This window comes from Cherax quadricarinatus, chromosome 11, assembly GCF_038502225.1.
Source record: "Cherax quadricarinatus isolate ZL_2023a chromosome 11, ASM3850222v1, whole genome shotgun sequence".
NCBI classification, from domain to species: Eukaryota; Metazoa; Arthropoda; class Malacostraca; order Decapoda; family Parastacidae; genus Cherax; species Cherax quadricarinatus.
In genome coordinates, this window is record NC_091302.1 from 20,812,675 (window position 1) to 20,832,900 (window position 20,226).

Here is a 20,226-nt window from a genome sequence, read left to right on the forward strand (position 1 = left end):
CATTCTGAACCTAACGAAAAAAAATATATTTCATTGCGTTTTTTATTATTAAATTATTGTAAACTTATATAAAATATATTTAATTGGATTATGCTAAATTAAATTGCGCTTGTTATAATAAGGTTAGATTCGTTTTCTAAGGTTCTTTTGGAACAAAATCAAATGAAAAAAAGAGAAAATTTTAGAAAGGACTTAATTTTAAATGAGTTATTGCTAATTGACCAGTTTTACCTATACGGCACGATATATATATATATATATATATATATATATATATATATATATATATATATATATATATATATATATATATATATATATATATATATATATATATATATATATATATATATATATACATATATATATATATATATATATATATATATATATATATATATATATATATATATATATATATATATATATATATATATATATATATATATATATATATATATATATATATATATATATATATATATATATATATATATATATATATATATATCATTTCCCAAACTGCGGCAGGCCAGAACTCGACCCTACGAACCTTGTGCCGCCTCCAGAGACAGCACAATATACGCATCACCTTACCACTAGGCCAGCGATCCTACAAGAACCAAGCATACAGCACGGAGCTATGTGTCTGCTTTGGTCCAAGGACACTCGTGGCAGTGGTATCTCAAGGATTAATTTCAGCCTCATCCTTGAGATACCACTGCCACGAGTGTCCTCGGACGAAGGCAAACACATAGCTCCGTGCTGTGTGCTTGGTTCTTGTAGGATCGCTGGCCTAATGGTAAGGTGATGCATACATTGTGCTGTCTCTGGAGGCGGCACAAGGATAAATCAGAAAATTTTTCAGAGTTACAAAAGGCTTTTGCAATTTCAACATTTTTAAGTTTTTTTGAAGTTGCAAAACTTAGGCCAAAACCTAGAGCAGCAGTTGTATTTTTGTCTAAAATTTCATCTAACTTTAATGTTAAAAACAGCATGGATTTAGTTGATAAATTAAGCTGCTTGACTGACTTAAATTATTTTAACATGGTTAGTTTTGACGTTATTTCCCTGTTTACGAAAGTTCCTGTTGATGATTTATTAAGTTTCTTATCTGAAGAACTCGTTAACTATGATTTACCATTGCCAGTTCCTACTATCATTAAACTTACTAAACTTTGCATTGTTGATGCAAAATTTGTATTTAATGATAAGTTTTACACTCAGAAGTTTGGTATGGCAATGGGAAATCCCCTTTCACCTGTTCTTAGCAACCTATACATGGAATCTTTTGAAACAAGGTTACTTAACACAATCCTCCCTAATAAAGTTAAATGGTTCAGATATGTTGATGATATTTGTGTCTTATGCCCAAGAATGTAGATATGCACCATTTCCTTGGCAAATTAAATAGCTTAACCCAATCTGTAAACTTTACTGTTGAGTTTGAAGAAAATAACTCATTGCCTTTTCTAGATGTTTTAATTTTTAAGGGTAATAATGAATTCAAATTTAAAATTTACAGAAAACCTACAAATAACTGTTCCTATGTCCACTATTATTCCTCGCATCGAGATAGAGTCAAACTGTCTATTTTCTCATCAATGTTTTTGAGAGCTTTACGTATTTGTAGTCCAGAGTTCATAGATGAGAAAATATCCAAAATTTATGAAATACGTAATGATTTGAAATACCCAAGAAACGTAATTGATAAATCTTTTAAAATTGCTAGAAATACTTTTTACAATCCAAAAAGGGACAACCAGCCTTATTCAACTAAAAAATGTGTTGGTTCTCCCTTACCATGAAAACTTGGTTGATATGCTTTCTCTTTTTAAGACTTTTAACATCAAAGTTGTATTTAAAAATCTTGATACAGTAAAAAAAACTTTTGATGAAGAATTCCCCCCAAAATGCTGACGGATGTGTCTATAAGATTCCTTGTAAAATTTGCGATAAAGTTTATTACGGTCAAACTGGTAAAAATCTCGAACTAAGATTAAAATAACATAAATATAGCATTAGAACTGGACAAGATTCCAATGCTCTATTTATTCATGTGACAGATTTTAATCATCCAACTGATTTTCAAAAAGTTGAGAAAATTGTATCAAGCAAGTCCATGGTGGACAGGAATATAATTGAATCTTGTTTCATAAAAAGCAGTTTTGACAATAATATGAATATTTCCTTTGGTTTATATAAATTAGATTCATTTATAATTAATAGAATTTGGGAAGAATTTAATAATACATTGGACAAATAATAAATTTTAAAATGCTTAATTCTTGGGTAGAATAGTTTGTTGGTGGGTTGTGTGAAGGACCTGTCTAGTTGGGCCAGCTAGCCTGCTGCAGTGTTCCTTTTCTTATGAGTAGCATGCCAGCTGTTGCTTTGTTGTAGGATGTGATAGTGAGGTGTGGGCTAGACCCTTTATATGCCTTGCTCTGTTGCATTACTTTCATTGTTCCTTGATAATGTGAGTAGTCACGAAAGCGCTTGGAATTTCTCTATTCTTCTTTCACAGTGGTTGTTTTGCATATATATATATATATATATATATATATATATATATATATATATATATATATATATATATATATATATATATATATATAAAGGCTGAGAAGGTTGTATCTAGCTAAGGTCAGTGGTCATAAGCTGTCATAAGCTCTCTAGGAGTTAGCATGGGATATTACCGAACACCATGGCTTGTTGACCATTTTAGAATCTCAGGTTAAAGTGTTGAAGAAGGAGGTTCTACTTCTTCAGGAGGAAAATAGGGGGCTGAAGCTTCGCCTAGATGGGTATGGGAGTGTGTGTGAGATGGATGTAGCTGGTAAGGAGGAAATGGTCACCAGCAGTGAGAGTGGAAGCCGCTTTGTGATTCACACTTCAGGAAGAAGGAACATATGGAAAGTTAACAGAGAAGATGTGAAAGTAGGAAATCGATTCTCTGTTCTCCAGGACAAGTGTACTTCAGTGGTTAGTGAGGTTAAAGGTACCACTGAATCCCCTGCTAATCAAAGTAAGAATATTCTAATTGTGGGAGATTCTCAGATAAGATATATGGACCATGCTTTTTGTAACTGAGATAGGAATGTCAGACAGAGGGTGTGCCCCCAGGAGCTGGTGTTGGTGACATAGTCAGCAGGTTGGATAATATTATGTCAGGTAATTGGAACAAGCCCATTATCTGCCTTAGTGTTGGTGGTAATGACATTGGGAAGGGCAGGAGACAGGAGCTACTGGATAAGTACAGGTCAGCCATAGAAGTAGTCACGTCTAAGGGAGGGATCCCAATCATATGTAGCATCTTGCCTAGAAAGGGAGTGTACAATGAATGGATGTCTAGGGCAGTTGATATAAATTGCTTGTTAGACAGGTACTGCAAGGAACTTGCAATCCCATTCATTGATAACTGGGACAAATTCTATGGCAAACATGATATGTATGCAAAGGATGGGGTTTATCTCTCTGGGGCTGGAGTGGTTGCAGTACCCAGTTCGATTGAGGGGGTAATTGATGACTTGTCTAGGACTTTAAACTAATAAATTATAGAGATATGGGTGTTTGTGGGAAACAATCAGGCTGCAATTTTAAGGTTGAAAACAGCAGATATTACCAGATACCTCAGGGATGTGTTTAAAAGACGATATTCAAAATAAAGTTGCTAGTAAAGGCAAAACAATTGATCAACAAAGAGAGACAGTAGAGGGCAACGAGTGACTAGATCCATTACGGTTTACTATACAAATAGTAGGAGTCTAAGAAATAAGATAAATGAGCTAAGATTACTTGCAAGTGCAGGTAATATAGTTATTAGTGCAATAACAAAGACCTGGTTCAACCTGAAAGTTATACAAATGCCTTCTGAATGCAACACACTGACAGGGTCAACAGGAAGGGTGGTGGAGTGGCGATGTATGTCAGGGATAATTTAAATTGTTGTGTTAGACATGATATAAGATTAGAAACATCGGACACAGAATCTGTTGGGCTACAGTTTCTCGAGGGTCATGACAAATTAATTTTGGGTGTTATTTATAGGCCCCAAACCTTGATAGGGAGTGCAGTAAGCTGTTGTGGGACAAAATTCATAAGGCATCTAGATATGAAAATGTTGTGATAATGGGAGATTTTAACTTTAAGACAAATTGACTGGAACAATGTGACAGGAAATCTTGAGTCTAGTGACTTTCTTGATACGGTTCAAGATTGCTTTTTAAAACAGTTTGTGACAGAACCAACTAGAGGAAACAATCTGCTTGACTCTGTTCTTGCTTACTTACTTACTAAACAAAGAATCACTAATTAATAATCTTGAGGTTAATGATGAGCTTGTGGAAAGCGATCATAAATCACTTAGTTTCAATATATCATAGAATTACCCATATAACTGCAATCAAATCTCTGTTCCAGACTTTCGCTTGGCCAATTTTATGGGACAGAGAAATTACCTGGGTGGGCAAAATTGGGCTGACGTGACTATGGGTCAGGTAGGTGATCTTGGTTGCCAATATGACGTTTTTCAGAGCATAGCTCTAGTTGCCCAGACAACTTTTGTTCCGAGTAGGGAAATTAGATCTAACAAAAATGATCCCAAATGGATGAACAATAGGTTAAAACATCTCATTGGCCAAAAGAGAGGCATATATAGGTGCATCATAAGAGGGGATGGGCAGTTAAGAAATCAATATATTCAATTAAAGAGAGAAATAAAGAAAGGAATAAGAAAAGCAAAAAGGGATTATGAGGCTAAGGTCGCAAGGGATTCAAAGATTAACCCTAAAGAATTCTTTCAGGTATACAGAAGTAAGTTTAGGGACAAGATTGGCCCACTTAAGAGTAACTCTGGTCAGATCACTGACAGTAATAAGGATATGTGTGAAATTCTCAATACCTACTTCCTCTCAGTTTTCACCCAGAAAAATACTAGCAATATTAATGAAATAATAGATTATGTAGAACAAAATGATAATAAACTATGTATGATTGCAGTAACTAGTGACATGGTCCTCAGACAAATAGAGAAACTAAAACCTAACAAATCCCCAGGCCCTGATGAACTGTTTGCAAGGGTGTTAAAGGAATGTAAAGAGAAACCTAGCAAACCTTCGGTTAATCTTTTCAACATATCACAACAAACTGGCATAGTGCCTGATAAGTGGAAAATGACAAATGTAATACCTATTTACAAGGCAGGTGACAGGTCCTTGGCTTCGAACTATAGACCAATAAGCCTTACCTCCATAGTGGGAAAATTTATGGAATCAATAATTGCCGAAGCAATTCGTAGCCATCTTGATAGGCACAGATTGATAAATGAATCTCAACACGGTTTTACAAATGGGCGTTCCTGTCTTACGAATTTACAGACATTTTTCACTAAGATGTTTGAGGAGGTAGATCATGGTAATGAATATGATATTGTGTATATGGACTTCAGTAAGGCTTTCGATAGAGTTCCACATCAGAGGCTAATGAGGAAACTTAAGGCACACGGAATATGAGGAGAAATTTTTTCCTGGGTAGAGGCATGATTGACAAATAGGCAGCAGAGAGCTTGCATAAATGGGGAGAAATCAGAATGGGGGCACGTCACAAGCGGTGTTCCTCAGGGGTCAGTGTTGGGCCCTTTGTTGTTCACAATTTACATAAACGACATAGATGAGGGAATAGCGACATAAGCAAATTTGCTGATGACACCAAAATTGGCCGTCCAATTCGTTCTAATGAGAACACTAGATAGAAGTAGCAATCAGGGGTGTCATGTAGTAGCAATCAGCGAAGAGGCGGGGCCAGGAGCTATGAATCGACCCCTGCAACCACAAATAGGTGAGTACAAATAGGTGAGTACTAGAGCACTCCAGGATGATTTGAATAGACTGATGCAATGGTCGGAGAAGTGGGAGATGCAGTTTAATATAGACAAATGCAAAGTTCTAAATATTTGACAGGAAAATAGCCATGCCACATATAAACTAAATAATGTAGATCTTAATACTACTGATTGCGAAAAGGATTTACAGTTCTGGTTAGCAGTAATCTAAAACCAAGACATTATCGTATTAGTGTTCGCAATAAAGCTAAGAGAATTCTTGGCTTCATATCAAGAAGTATAAATAATAGAAGTCCTCAGGTTGTTCTTCAACTCTATATATCCTTGGTTAGGCCTCATTTAGATTATGCTGCTCAGTTCTGGTCACCGTATTACAGAATGGATATAAATGCTCTGGAAAACGTACAGAGGAGGATGACAAAGTTGATCCCATGTATCAGAAATCTTCCCTATGAGGATAGACTGAGGGTCCTGAATCTGCACTCTCTAGAAAGACGTAGAATTAGGGGGGATATGATCGAGGTGTATAAATGGAAAACAGGAATAAATAAAGGGGATGTAAATAGCGTGCTGAAAATTTCCAGCCAAGACAGGACTCGCAGCAATGGTTTCAAGTTGGAAAAATTCAGATTCAGGAAGGATATAGGAAAGCACTGGTTTGGTAATAGAGTTGTGGATGAGTGGAACAAACTCCCGAGTACCGTCGTAAAAGCGAAAACGTTGTGTAGTTTTAAAAGAGGTTACATAAATACATGAGTGGGTGTGAATTGGACCTGACTAGCCTGTGCTACTAGGGCTGATGCCGTGCTCCTACCTTGAGTGGAAGTGACCTGACTAGGTGGGTCATTGGGCTGAGTCGAGGGGTGTCATGGACCTGCTTTGCATGGGTCAGTAGACCTGCTGCAGTGTTCCTTCTTATGTTCTCATGTTCTTATGAAAGCAATATAGTAGAATCAAGTTTCGTAAAAAAATAATGTAGTTTTGAAAATAATATAAATATTGCTTTTGGGGTATTCAAACTGGATTTATTTATAATTAATATAATTTGGGAAAAATTTAAGATAAATTAGACAAGTTAAATTCTTAAGAACATAAGAACGAAGGAACACTGCAGCAGGCCTACTGGCCCATGCGAGGCAGGTCCAAGTCTCCCACCGGCTCAAGCCAATGCACCCAACCTAGTCAGGTCAGGTCACATTGACTTAAGGGAGGAACACGGCAACCGACCTGGTAGCACAAGCTATCAGGTCCAACTCACACCCACCCACATCCACTCATGTATTTATCCAACCTATTTTTAAAGCTACACAACGTTGTGGCCTCTATAACTGTACTTGGGAGTTTGTTCCACTCATCCACAACTCTATTACCAAACCAGTACTTTCCTATATCCTTCCTGAATCTGAATTTTTCCAACTTGAAACCATTGCTGCGAGTCCTGTCTTGGCTGGAAATTTTCAGCACGCTATTTACATCCCCTTTATTTATTCCTGTTTTCCATTTATACACCTCCATCATATCCCCCCTAATTCTACGTCTTTCTAGAGAGTGCAGATTCAGGACCCTCAGTCTATCCTCATAGGGAAGATTTCTGATACATGGGATCAACTTTGTCATCCTCCTTTGTACATTTTCCAGAGAATTTATATCCATTCTGTAATACGGTGACCAAAACTGTGCAGCATAATCTAAATGAGGCCTAACCAAGGATGTATAGAGTTGAAGAACAACCTGAGGACTCCTATTATTTATGCTTCTTGATATGAAGCCAAGGATTTTATTAGCTTTATTGCGAACACTTATGCACTGTTGTCTTGGTTTCAGATTACTGCTAACCAGAACTCCTAAATCTTTTTCGCAATCCGTAATATTAAGATCTACATTATTTAGTTTATATGTGGCATGGTTATTGTCCTGTCCAACATTTAGAACTTTGCATTTGTCTATATTAAACTGCATCTGCCACTTCTCCGACCACTGCATCAGTCTATTCAAATTTTCCTGGAATGCTCGAATGTCCTCGTCAGAATGAATTCGACGGCCTATTTTGGTGTCATCGGCAAACTTGCCGATGTCGCTCTTTATGCCCTCATCTATGTCGTTTATGTAGATTGTGAACAGCAGGGGTCCCAACACTGACCCCTGTGGAACACCGCTCGTGACGCCTCCCCACTCTGATTTCTCCCCATTTATGCAAACTCTCTGCTGCCTATTTGTCAACCATGCCTCTATCCAGGAAAAAATTTCTCCTCCTATTCCATGTGCCTTAATTTTCCTCAATAGTCTCTGATGTGGGACCCTGTCAAAAGCCTTACTGAAGTCCATATTCATTACCATGATCTACCTCCTCAAATACCTTAGTGAAAAAAGTTAATAAATTCGTAAGGCAGGAACGCCCCTTTGTAAAACCATGCTGAGATTCGTTGATCAATTTATGCTTTTCAAGGTGGCTACGAACTGCCTCGGCAACTATTGATTCCATAAATTTTCCCACTATGGAGGTTAGGCTTATTGGTCTATAGTTCGAAGCTAAGGACCTGTCACCTGCTTTGAAAATAGGTATCACATTTGCCATTTTCCACTTATCTGGCACCATGCCAGTTTGTAGTGATATGTTGAAAAGATTAGCTAAAGGTGTGCTAAGCTCCTCTTTACATTCCTTTAGAACCCTTGCATACAGTTCATCAGGGCCTGGGAATTTGTTAGGTTTTAATTTATCTATTTGCCTAAGGACTATGTCACTTGTGACCCTAATCGTGCACAGTTTATTATCGTCCTGTTCTACATAATTTATCATTACTGGAATATCGCTGGTATCCTCCTGTGTAAAAACTGAGAGGAAGTATGTGTTAAAAATTCTACACATTTCCTTATCACTGTCAGTGAGCTGACCCGAGGAACTTTTGAGTGGGCCTATCTTGTCCCTGATCTTACTTCTGTATACTTGAAAGAATCCTTTTGGGTTAGTCTTCGATTCTCTTGCAACTTTAACCTCATAATCTCTTTTTGCTTTTCTAATTCCCTTTTTTATTTCTCTCTTTAACTGAATACATCGATTTCTTAATTTCCCCTCTCCTCTTTTGATTTGCCTATATATGCCTCTCTTTTGACCAATCAAATATTTTAATCTATTGTTCATCCATTTAGGATCATTTTTGTTTGATCTGATTTCCCTATTTGGAACATAATTTGACTGAGCAGCTAGAACTATGCCCTGGGAAGCATCATATCGGCAACCATCACCACCTACCTGACCCTTAGTCAGGTCATTCCAGTTCAGCCCACCTAAGTAATTTTTCAGTCCTATGAAATCAGCCAAGCGAAAGTCAGGGACGGAGACTTGATTGCCATTATTAGGGGAATTCCATGATATATTAAAACTGAGTGATTTGTGATCACTTTCCCCAAGCTCATCATTAACCTCAAGATTATTAATTAGTGTTTCCCTACTGGCAAGAACCAAGTCAAGGAGGTTATTTCCTCTAGTTGACTCTGTCACAAACTGTTTTAAAAAACAATCCTGGATCGTATCAAGAAAGTCACCTGACTCTAAATTTCCTGTCAAATTGCTCCAGTCAGTCTGTCTGTAGTTGAAATCTCCCATTACCACAACATTTTCGTATGTAGATGCCTTACGAATTTCGTCCCATAGAAGTTTACTGCACTCCCTTTCAAGATTTGGGGCCCTGTAAATCACACCCAAAATTAGTTTTTCTCGGCCCTCGAGAAGCTGTAACCAAACAGATTCAGTGGCTGACGCTTCTACTTTTATATCTTGTCTAACACAACAATTTAAATTGTCTCTGACATACATCGCTACTCCACCACCCTTCCTGTTGACCCTGTCAGTGTGGAATAATTTATAGCCTTGTATGTGACATTCAGAGGGCATCTCTCTATCTTTCAGATTGAGCCAGGTCTCTGTTATAGCAATAATATCTATGTTTCCTGCACTTGCAATTAATCTTAGCTCATCTATCTTATTTCTTACACTCCTGCTATTAGTATAGTAAACCTTAAGGGAGCTAGTCCCTTGCTGTCCTCTGCTGTACCCCTTTGTTTGCTGACCTGATCTATTGTCTTTATTTATAACTTCATGCTGAATGCCTTTTATACATTTACTGATTCCAACCCTAGTGTTGCAACCTGCTTGTTTCCCACACACACCCATACCTCTATCTTCTATCAGTTTAAAATCATAGGCATTTCACCAATGGCCTTCTCAATTGAGTTTGCAAGTGCTACCACCCCAGCCCCAGAGAGATGTACCCCATCCCTTGCATACATATCATGTTTGCCATAAAAGTTGTTCCAGTTGTCAATGAATGGGATTGCAAGTTCCTTGCAGTATCTGTCTAGCCAGCAATTTACACCAATTGCCCTAGACAACCATTCATTTCCTACTCCCCTTCTAGGCAAGATGCTACATATGATTGGGACCCCTCCCTTAGACTTAATGAAATCTATAGCTGACCTGTACTTACCTAGCAGCTCTTCTCTCCTACCCTTCCCAACATCATTTCCACCAGCACTGAGACAAATAATGGCCTCGTTCCCATTACCTGACATGATATTATCCAGCCTGTCAACTATGTCCCCAACACCAGCTCCAGGGAAGCACACTCTATCTCTCATCTTCTTATTCCTATTACAAAAAGCACGGTCAATATATCTTACCTGAGAGTCACCAACCACAAGAATGCGCTTACCTCTGTTAGCAGGGGCAGTAGTACCCTTACCTTCACTGGCCACTGAAGTACATTCATCCTGAAGAACAGAGAAGCGATTTCCTACCTTCAGATCTTCACTCTTAACTTTCCTTATTCTGATTCTCCTCCCATTACTGGTTACCACTCGCCACTTGTAGCAGGTGCTGGACTGCACCTCACTGCTGGTAGCCGTTGCTACCTCCCCACCTACAGCCTCCTCACAGCGAGAGACAGACTGCACCTCACTGCTAGAAGCCACATTCCCCACAACTCCAGCCACCTCACACTCTCTCCCAGACCCACTGAGGTGGACCTTCAGCCTCCTAATCTCCTCCTGGAGAAGCAAGACCTCCTCCTTCAACTCTCCAACCTCAATTTTTAAAACACTGCAGAAGCAAGCCATGCTTTGTAACCGTCCACGCTAATCCCCAAAGCAGCTCAGGGTCTGTGACCTCACGTGACGACTGACCACTGAACACTAGGGTAGAATGTGGGCTGTGTTTGACTTGTACCATCGTAAAAAGTCGGGTGTTGTGGGGTGGCTGTGAGGTGCGGTCTCCTTCCTTATATATCGTCCTTTTGATTTTTTTTTGTTTTTATAGTTCCTTGATAATGTGAGAAATCACAAAAGTGCTTGGAATTCTACTAATTTTTCGCAGTGGTTGTCCTGCATATTGTGAAATCATCTGTTTACTGTGATCTTATTTGCATATACATACATTATATATATATATATATATATATATATATATATATATATATATATATATATATATATATATATATATATATATATGTCGTGCCGAATATGTAAAAATGGTCAATTAGCAAGAACTCGTTTAAAATTAAGTCCTTTCTAAAATTTTCGCTTATACGTTTAAAGATATATTTTTTTCATTAATGTTGATGTAAAAAATTATTATTTTGCACCAAAAGGAACTTAGAAAACTTACCTAACCTTGTTATAACAAGAACAACTTATTTTAGCCTAACCCAACTAAATATATTTTAGACTTGTTTACAATAATTTAATACTAAACAAACACAGTGAAATATATTTTTTTCGTTAGGTTCAGAATGATTTTGGCGACATTATTGCATACACAAATTTTCACTTGTCCTATATGGCAAGATGAGCGTTGCTATTTAAGCCAAGATCGCAAGTTCTGCCTATTCGGCACGACATATATATATATATATATATATATATATATATATATATATATATATATATATATATATATATATATATATATATATATATATATATATATATATATATATATATATATATATATATACATACATATACATATACATATACATATATATATATATATTTATATATATATATATATATATATATATATATATATATATATATATATATATATATATATATATATATATGCATATATATATATATATATATATATATATATATATATATATATATATATATATATATATATATATATATAGATATATATACATATATATATATATATATATATATATATATATATATATATATATATATATATATATATATATATATATATATATATATATATATATGCAAAACAACCACTCTGAAAAAATAGAGAAATTCCAAGCGCTTTCGTGACTACTCACATTATCAAGGAACTATGAAAGTAAAGCATCCAAGGAAGCTATATAAGGGGTCTGGCCAGCACCTCACTATCAGATCCCACAACGGTTAAACACCTGACGCGCGCCGACCCAACTTGGATAGGTCCTTTGCACAACTCACCCACAAACTATTCTACCCTAGAAAATTTAAAAATTATTTGTCCAGTGTATTATTAAATTCTTCCCAAATTCTATTAATTGTGGGGTGAGTTGTGCAAAGGACCTATCCAAGTTGGGTCGGCGCGCGTCAGGTGTTTAACCGTTGTGGGATCTGATAGTGAGGTGCTGGCCAGACCCCTTATATAGCTTCCTTGGATGCTTTACTTTCATAGTTCCTTGATAATGTGAGTAGTCACGAAAGCGCTTGGAATTTCTCTATTCTTTCAGAGTGGTTGTTTTGCACATTCCGAAATCACCTGTTTACTGTGATCTTATTGCATATATATATATATATATATATATATATATATATATATATATATATATATATATATATATATATATATATATATATATATATATATATATATATATATATATATATATATATATACATATATATATATATATATATATATATATATATATATATATATATATATATATATATATATATATTTTTTTTTTTTTTTATTATCACACTGGCCGATTCCCACCAAGGCAGGGTGGCCCGAAAAAGAAAAACTTTCACCATCATTCACTCCATCACTGTCTTGCCAGAAGGGTGCTTTACACTACAGTTTTTAAACTGCAACATTAACACCCCTCCTTCAGAGTGCAGGCACTGTACTTCCCATCTGCCGAATATGTAAAACTGGTCAATTAGCAAGAACTCATTTAAAATTAAGTCCTTTTTGAAATTTTCTCTTATACGTTTAAAGATATATTTTTTCATTACTGTTGATGTAAAAATTTATAATTTTGCACCAAAGGGAACTTAGAAAACTTACCTAATCTTATTATAACAAGAACAATTTATTTTAGCCTAACCCAACTAAATATATTTTAGATTTGTTTACAGTAATTTAATTAAACAAACACAGTGAAACGTATTTTTTTCGTTAGGTTCAGAATGATTTTGGCGAAATTATTGCATACACAAATTTTCACTTGTCCTATATGGCAAGATGAGCGTTGCTATTTAAGCCAAGATCGCAAGTTCTGCCTATTCGGCACGACATATATATATATATATATATATATATATATATATATATATATATATATATATATATATATATATATATATATATATATATATATATATATATATATATGCACACACACAATCGGACGAGGATCAAGAAAGACTACAACGGGATCTGGACAGACTGCAAACCTAGTTCGGCAAATGGCTTCTGGAGTTCAACTCCCACCAAGTGCAAAGTTATGAAGATTTGGGAATGACAAAGAAGACCGCAGACGGAGTATAGGCTGGGGGGGGGTTAAAGGTTGCTTACCTTACTCAAGGAAAAGGATCTTCGTGTGAGTATCATACGGAGCACATACCTTGAATCGCACATCAGCTAAATAACTGCAACCTAAGAATAGTGTGTCGACAAGGAATTTGAGAAAGTAAAAAGGTTTGCAACAAGATTAGTTCCTAAGCTACGGGGCATGTCCTATGAGGAGAGGATAAGGGAAATCAACCTGATGACACTAGAGTACAGGAAGGATAGGGGGGACAAGATAACGACGTATAAAATACTGAGAGGAGTTGATATGAAAAACGGGACAGAATGATCCAGAAAAACTCAGATGAGTCATAGGGATGTTAGGAAGTATTTCTTTAGCCTTACAGTTGTCAGGAAGTGGAACAATCTGGAGCAGAATCCATACATAGCTTTAAGAAGAGATACGATACGGCTCTTGGAGCAGGAAGAGAGAGCGGACCGAGTAGCGACCAGCTATGAGGCAGGGCCAGGAGTTGTGACTGGACCCCTGCCATCACATATAGGTGAATACACACAGATACAGACACACACATGTAGACATCGTAGCAGTTACAGAAACAAAACTCACTGGGATAATATCGTAGGGGTTCTTAATGGAGATATCGAGGGTTGAAGGTAGACACACTTGTTGGATGGTAACATATATATTGTCAGACTGTGATGATGAACGTGGAGCCCAGCCTCTGCCTGTCTTCGCCTGTAAGTCTACACGCCGTCTGAGGACGGGGCAGAGGTACGAACGTACACATGCGCATCCTGTGACGTCACACAACAGTCACAGGCCTAAAAGGGATCTCCTATCTAAAACACATGGATGATACTAATAAGCTATGCTATATAACACAGGGATCAGCAACTATGCTGACAGCTCGGTCATGTTACGTATGTCGTCTCGACATACACTACTATCTATAGGCTGAACAGGCAGGCGGTTCTGGGCTGATTCTATACAATAACAAATTCATATATAACTTAGAATTAGTGGATGGTATCATACTGGATGTTAACAAAATGAGTTTTATGTAATGGGTGTTAACGTAATCACTTTTAACGTAATGCATTACAAAACTATAAGATCAAATCATTGTACAATATGGATGGAATTGATCGATCGATCTGTATTCATGCACTCTACGGATTCTGAGGAAGATTAAATATATATATACAAGGTGAAATTAACAGCAAAGGCATCTGGTGCACACTCAGATCATTACTGTCAAATTCTCAGAATACGGAGGGAACGTGAATACGAGGAAAAAAAAATTTCTGAAAAACTAATCAGTTAATAACAGACAGTTGACAATTTACTTCATCTCGGACATCTAGTTATACAGACTATGTACATTTAAACCCAATTCTGCGAGGGTGAGGTTTACATATGCAGAATGGTTATCATCTCTGGGAGGATCGAATTCCTCTGCAATGGCTAATACATGCCTTGACTGAGGGAGATCTGAACGAGTATCTACAAAAGATACTTGTGGGTTTCTCATTACTTGTCGAGTACGCAAAGAGTAACGACATTCAGGTTGGTTATCTGACTGAGTATTTGAGGTAGAGGGTACAGAATCAAGAGGATTTTCAGCATCTGTCACATTAGTCTGGGTAGCAATATCATCAACATCGCATACTAATTTCATATGATCTAAATGCGATTCTTTGTACTTGCCAGTACTAATTTCTCTAACCTTATACTTATTACCAGAGATATGTTCTACAACTCGATAAGGTCCGACAAACTTTTGATCGAGCTTAGGCATTGCGGATGTTTTGTTGAAATTTGTCAGCATTACTCTTGAACCTACTTTTACTTTTGATGGCTTAACACGGCTATTAGTTACTCTAGTAAATTCTGCTGTTGATTTGTGAAGTGTTTCACGGATTCTTCTAAAAACACTTTGAGCTATGCTGGTACGAGTTGCTATGAAATCATCAGGGTTGTAATTAGGTTTCGGAGTGGAATATAACAACTCATAGGGTAAGCGCTTGTCTACACCATACAATGCATAATGTGGAGTATCACCTATGGAAGCATTGTAAGCAGAATTTATGGCACGCTGGACATCTGGCATGACTTCATCCCAAGTTTCACTATTGGGGTTGATAGTGGCTCTCAGGACATCAAGTACTTTCTTATTGGTTCTTTCGGCTAACCCATTGCTGGCAGGATGATGAGGAACAATGGTGGATTTAGAGATCTTGTATAAAGTACACAAATTTTCAAGAATCTCATTACAGAATTCACCTCCATTATCTGTTACTAAGGACTTTGGGGTGGTATGCCTGCAGATAATGCATTCTTTAAACGCTTTAGCTACTGTCTCTGCAGTCTTATCTGCAATAGGAACTAACTCACAATATCTGGTGAAATGGTCTACCATAACACACAGATGTTTGTTGCCTTGGAGGGAACATTTAAAATTGGTTAACAAATCAAGGGCAACTCTTTCCCACGGTTCGCTAGTGGTTGGGTACACTTGGATTGGATTAGGACCATTGACATTCCCTTTATGTTGCATACAGAGACTACATTTCTTAACATACTCGGAAATGTCAGTTGCCATACGTGGCCAAAAGTATTTCATTCTGGCTTGTTTCACAGAATGATCCATACCAGGGTGTGCAACACCTGGTGCATCATGAACTAGCTGTAGAGCTACGTTCACTAGTGACTGTGGAATTACTAACTGGTAAACTCTTCTACTTGGAGTACCCAACTCGGCTGTTCGATACAGTAATTCTTGGTTCATTACAAAGTCACTAATGGGTGCTGGTGGCTTCACAGCAAGAATAAGATCTTCCTGGAGCAGGAATCGAATCACACCAGACCACAAGGGATCGGTTCTTTCTTATTGGAGGAATGAACAAACTCGGTGGAGTGGATGACTCCCCCTGGTTGAAAAAATTAACGCTATAACACGCAATATGAGCAAGGGAGAACGAATCTACTATCTCAAACTGCAAGCACAGGAGAAAATAAATGAACACGGTCAACAATGCTGATATTCAATCTGAGTCGCACACAGTGACACGAGGTATCAACTATAAAGAAACTACACTTACAAACGTTAACATGTGAAAGTTACTCGAGAAATAACTTCTAACAATGCACTGATTACTGTCAACTAGGATGGGATCACCATCTGGAACATTAGGAACAACAACAGACACTCTAGTGAGAACACTAGCTGTAACAGAGACGTCTTTCTGCATACGGCATGTGACATCAACAAGAGATGGCATTACTAGTTGCAAGTAATCGTTTTCTGACAAGGCATCCCCTGTGGAGAAACTACTACTCGAACTAGCAGTCATTGCAGGGATAGGATGTGCACTCAAGGCAGTCTGAGTGTCCTCGGACACTTGAGGCAACAGAACACTATCCTGCAAGTCTGAAGGTGTAGGTGGAACACAGATGGGAGTGACAGAATTACCAGTGCCTGACCGCTCGGCTACGTTAATAAGTAATGAACGAATCTATAGGAACTTAATCTGAACTTCACATTTCGCAGCACTTTAACAAATCTCAGATACAAGGTATGAGAACAAACACATTGCTCAGGGGCTAGGTATTGTCTTACAGTCAGTAAGGGAATATTGGTACTGTGGACTGATTCATATTGACTTTGACTGGCATGATACACTAAGTGAACGTTCAAAAGTGACTGGGACATCTTCTCAGTGAACTTACTCAAGTGCATAAGGCAAGAAAAATGGAGAGAATGACACAATAAGCTTAAATGAAAGAAAATGATTAACTATTCTGCATAAGTAATTAAAAATTGACAGGTCACACAGTAAGCAAAGAACTCACACAAGAAAAATATGCAACTGAACAACAACACTTGAAATTGAAGAGAACTTGTACTTTACTCAAATCTGATTTGCTCAACTTTTACTTTAAATTGAATAAATGGCACAGTGAGTTGTCTTTACTTTCAGTGCAACAGGGAAATACACAACGAAATGATAAATCAATAAAAAAAAATGTTAAAATGGACTCAATAAATCTTGTGCACAATTAAGAAAAACAGAGCAAGACAATTCACTAAAAAGAGAATAAAATGGCACACAAAGAATAAAATATGCACAGAACAGAGCATAAGAAACTGCACTGAAATAAACTGTAGCAATATTGCAAAATTACAATTGCTAATCAACAAGTACTGCATAAAATTTTCTGCAAGAAAACTTTAATGGCAACACAATATTTGCACAAGAATTATTGCAAAATGAGTCAATGTGCAATAAAAATTATTACACACAAAAGAAAAGAAATATATCAAGGAATGAACACTTTAACTCTTAACTGCAAATTAAACAACACTTAACAAGCAAAAGAACAATTTACTCTAAAAGAAGAACTTAAAAATTGCACTAAGAGTGAATTTGTTCAATAAAACATGGAAAAATAATAGGTGCTAAAACACAGAACAAAAAAGTTTGAACACTTACAGTGATGCAGAACACAACACTTACAGTGATGCAGAACACAACACTTACAGTGATGCAGAACACAACACTTACAGTGATGCAGAACACAACACTTACAGTGATGCAGAACACAACACTTACAGTGATGCAGAACACAACACTTACAGTGATGCAGAACACAACACTTACAGTGATGCAGAACACAACACTTACAGTGATGCAGAACACAACACTTACAGTGATGCAGAACACAACACTTACAGTGATGCAGAACACAACACTTACAGTGATGCAGAACACAACACTTACAGTGATGCAGAACACAACACTTACAGTGATGCAGAACACAACACTTACAGTGATGCAGAACACAACACTTACAGTGATGCAGAACACAACACTTACAGTGATGCACAACACAACACTTACAGTGATGCAGAACACAACACTTACAGTGATGCACAACACAACACTTACAGTGATGCACAACACAACACTTACAGTGATGCAGAACACAACACTTACAGTGATGCAGAACACAACACTTACAGTGATGCAGAACACAACACTTACAGTGATGCAGAACACAACACTTACAGTGATGCAGAACACAACACTTACAGTGATGCAGAACACAACACTTACAGTGATGCAGAACACAACACTTACAGTGATGCAGAACACAACACTTACAGTGATGCAGAACACAACACTTACAGTGATGCAGAACACAACACTTACAGTGATGCAGAACACAACACTTACAGTGATGCAGAACACAACACTTACAGTGATGCAGAACACAACACTTACAGTGATGCAGAACACAACACTTACAGTGATGCACAACACAACACTTACAGTGATGCACAACACAACACTTACAGTGATGCACAACACAACACTTACAGTGATGCAGAACACAACACTTACAGTGATGCAGAACACAACACTTACAGTGATGCAGAACACAACACTTACAGTGATGCACAACACAACACTTACAGTGATGCAGAACACAACACTTACAGTGAGGCAGAACACAACACTTACAGTGCTGCAGAACACAACACTTACAGTGATGCAGAACACAACACTTACAGTGATGCAGAACACAACACTTACAGTGATGCAGAACACAACACTTACAGTGATGCAGAACACAACACTTACAGTGATGCAGAACACAACACTTACAGTGATGCAGAACACAACTCATCAACATAAACACAATACTAGAATTTTCTTGCAATGAAACTTGATGTGTGAAAAATTTGTAAAAATGATTTCTTGCTTGCACAAAATAATGGCACTATTGTCTGTGGAAATAAGACAAATTAGACACTGGCTAAATGAAAAGAATATGAACACAAGAATGTTCAACACACAGGGAACAAAACAAAAATACACAAATGCTGGGAAGAAAAAAAAATATAACAGACAACACTGAGTTGTAATGCAGAATATATATAACCGAGACAACACTGAGTTGTGATGCAGAATAAAGCTGATAAATTACTGAAATACTTCACTGGAATACTGAGAACACAAGGTGATTCTGAAGTGGAAACACAAGTTCTATACTGCTCATATGTTGCACACACAACAAGAAAAACACTAGGTACTTACTTCAAGTGTATAAAAAGACACACAACACAACAGACATAAGATAATGCACGAAAATTAACACTGAATTAAGGAGATAAAAAGATTATTGCAATCAGTACATGATAAACACTGAGTCTGATCAAGAGTCACTGAATGTCACTAAGAGAAAAATCACTGGAAACACAAAAGAAATGTCTCAACACTCGCAAATGTCTCTATGAAAAAAAATATTAATTATTGCTGTAATGACTTGGTGAAGAATGAGGTTGATGGTGGAGAGTAGAGGATTGTTTATGTCGTCTTGCTGCTGTCCTCTGCACATGTGATCGTAGAATTGCGCTTACATCAATGATGAACTCACACAGGAGGCTTTTAACAGTGGCGCAAAAACACACTCTAGCTCTTGACCCCCTATGTGGTCCTTAAAATATGGTATTAGTACCCGTAATGAGAGTACAAAAACACAGTGGTAGTGGTTTGGTGAGTGGGCTGAGCAGGGCTGAGGCCGGTGTCGAGTGAGTGGGCT

General features: G+C 37.0%; 1 protein-coding gene across 1 annotated transcript in view; it reads left to right on the forward strand.

Annotated features, from left to right (window-relative positions):
* The window catches only part of LOC128703933 (zwei Ig domain protein zig-8-like), a 210,321-nt gene that overhangs the window by 118,589 nt on the left and 71,506 nt on the right, over window positions 1–20,226 (forward strand). The gene's annotated exons all lie outside the window — the stretch shown is intronic.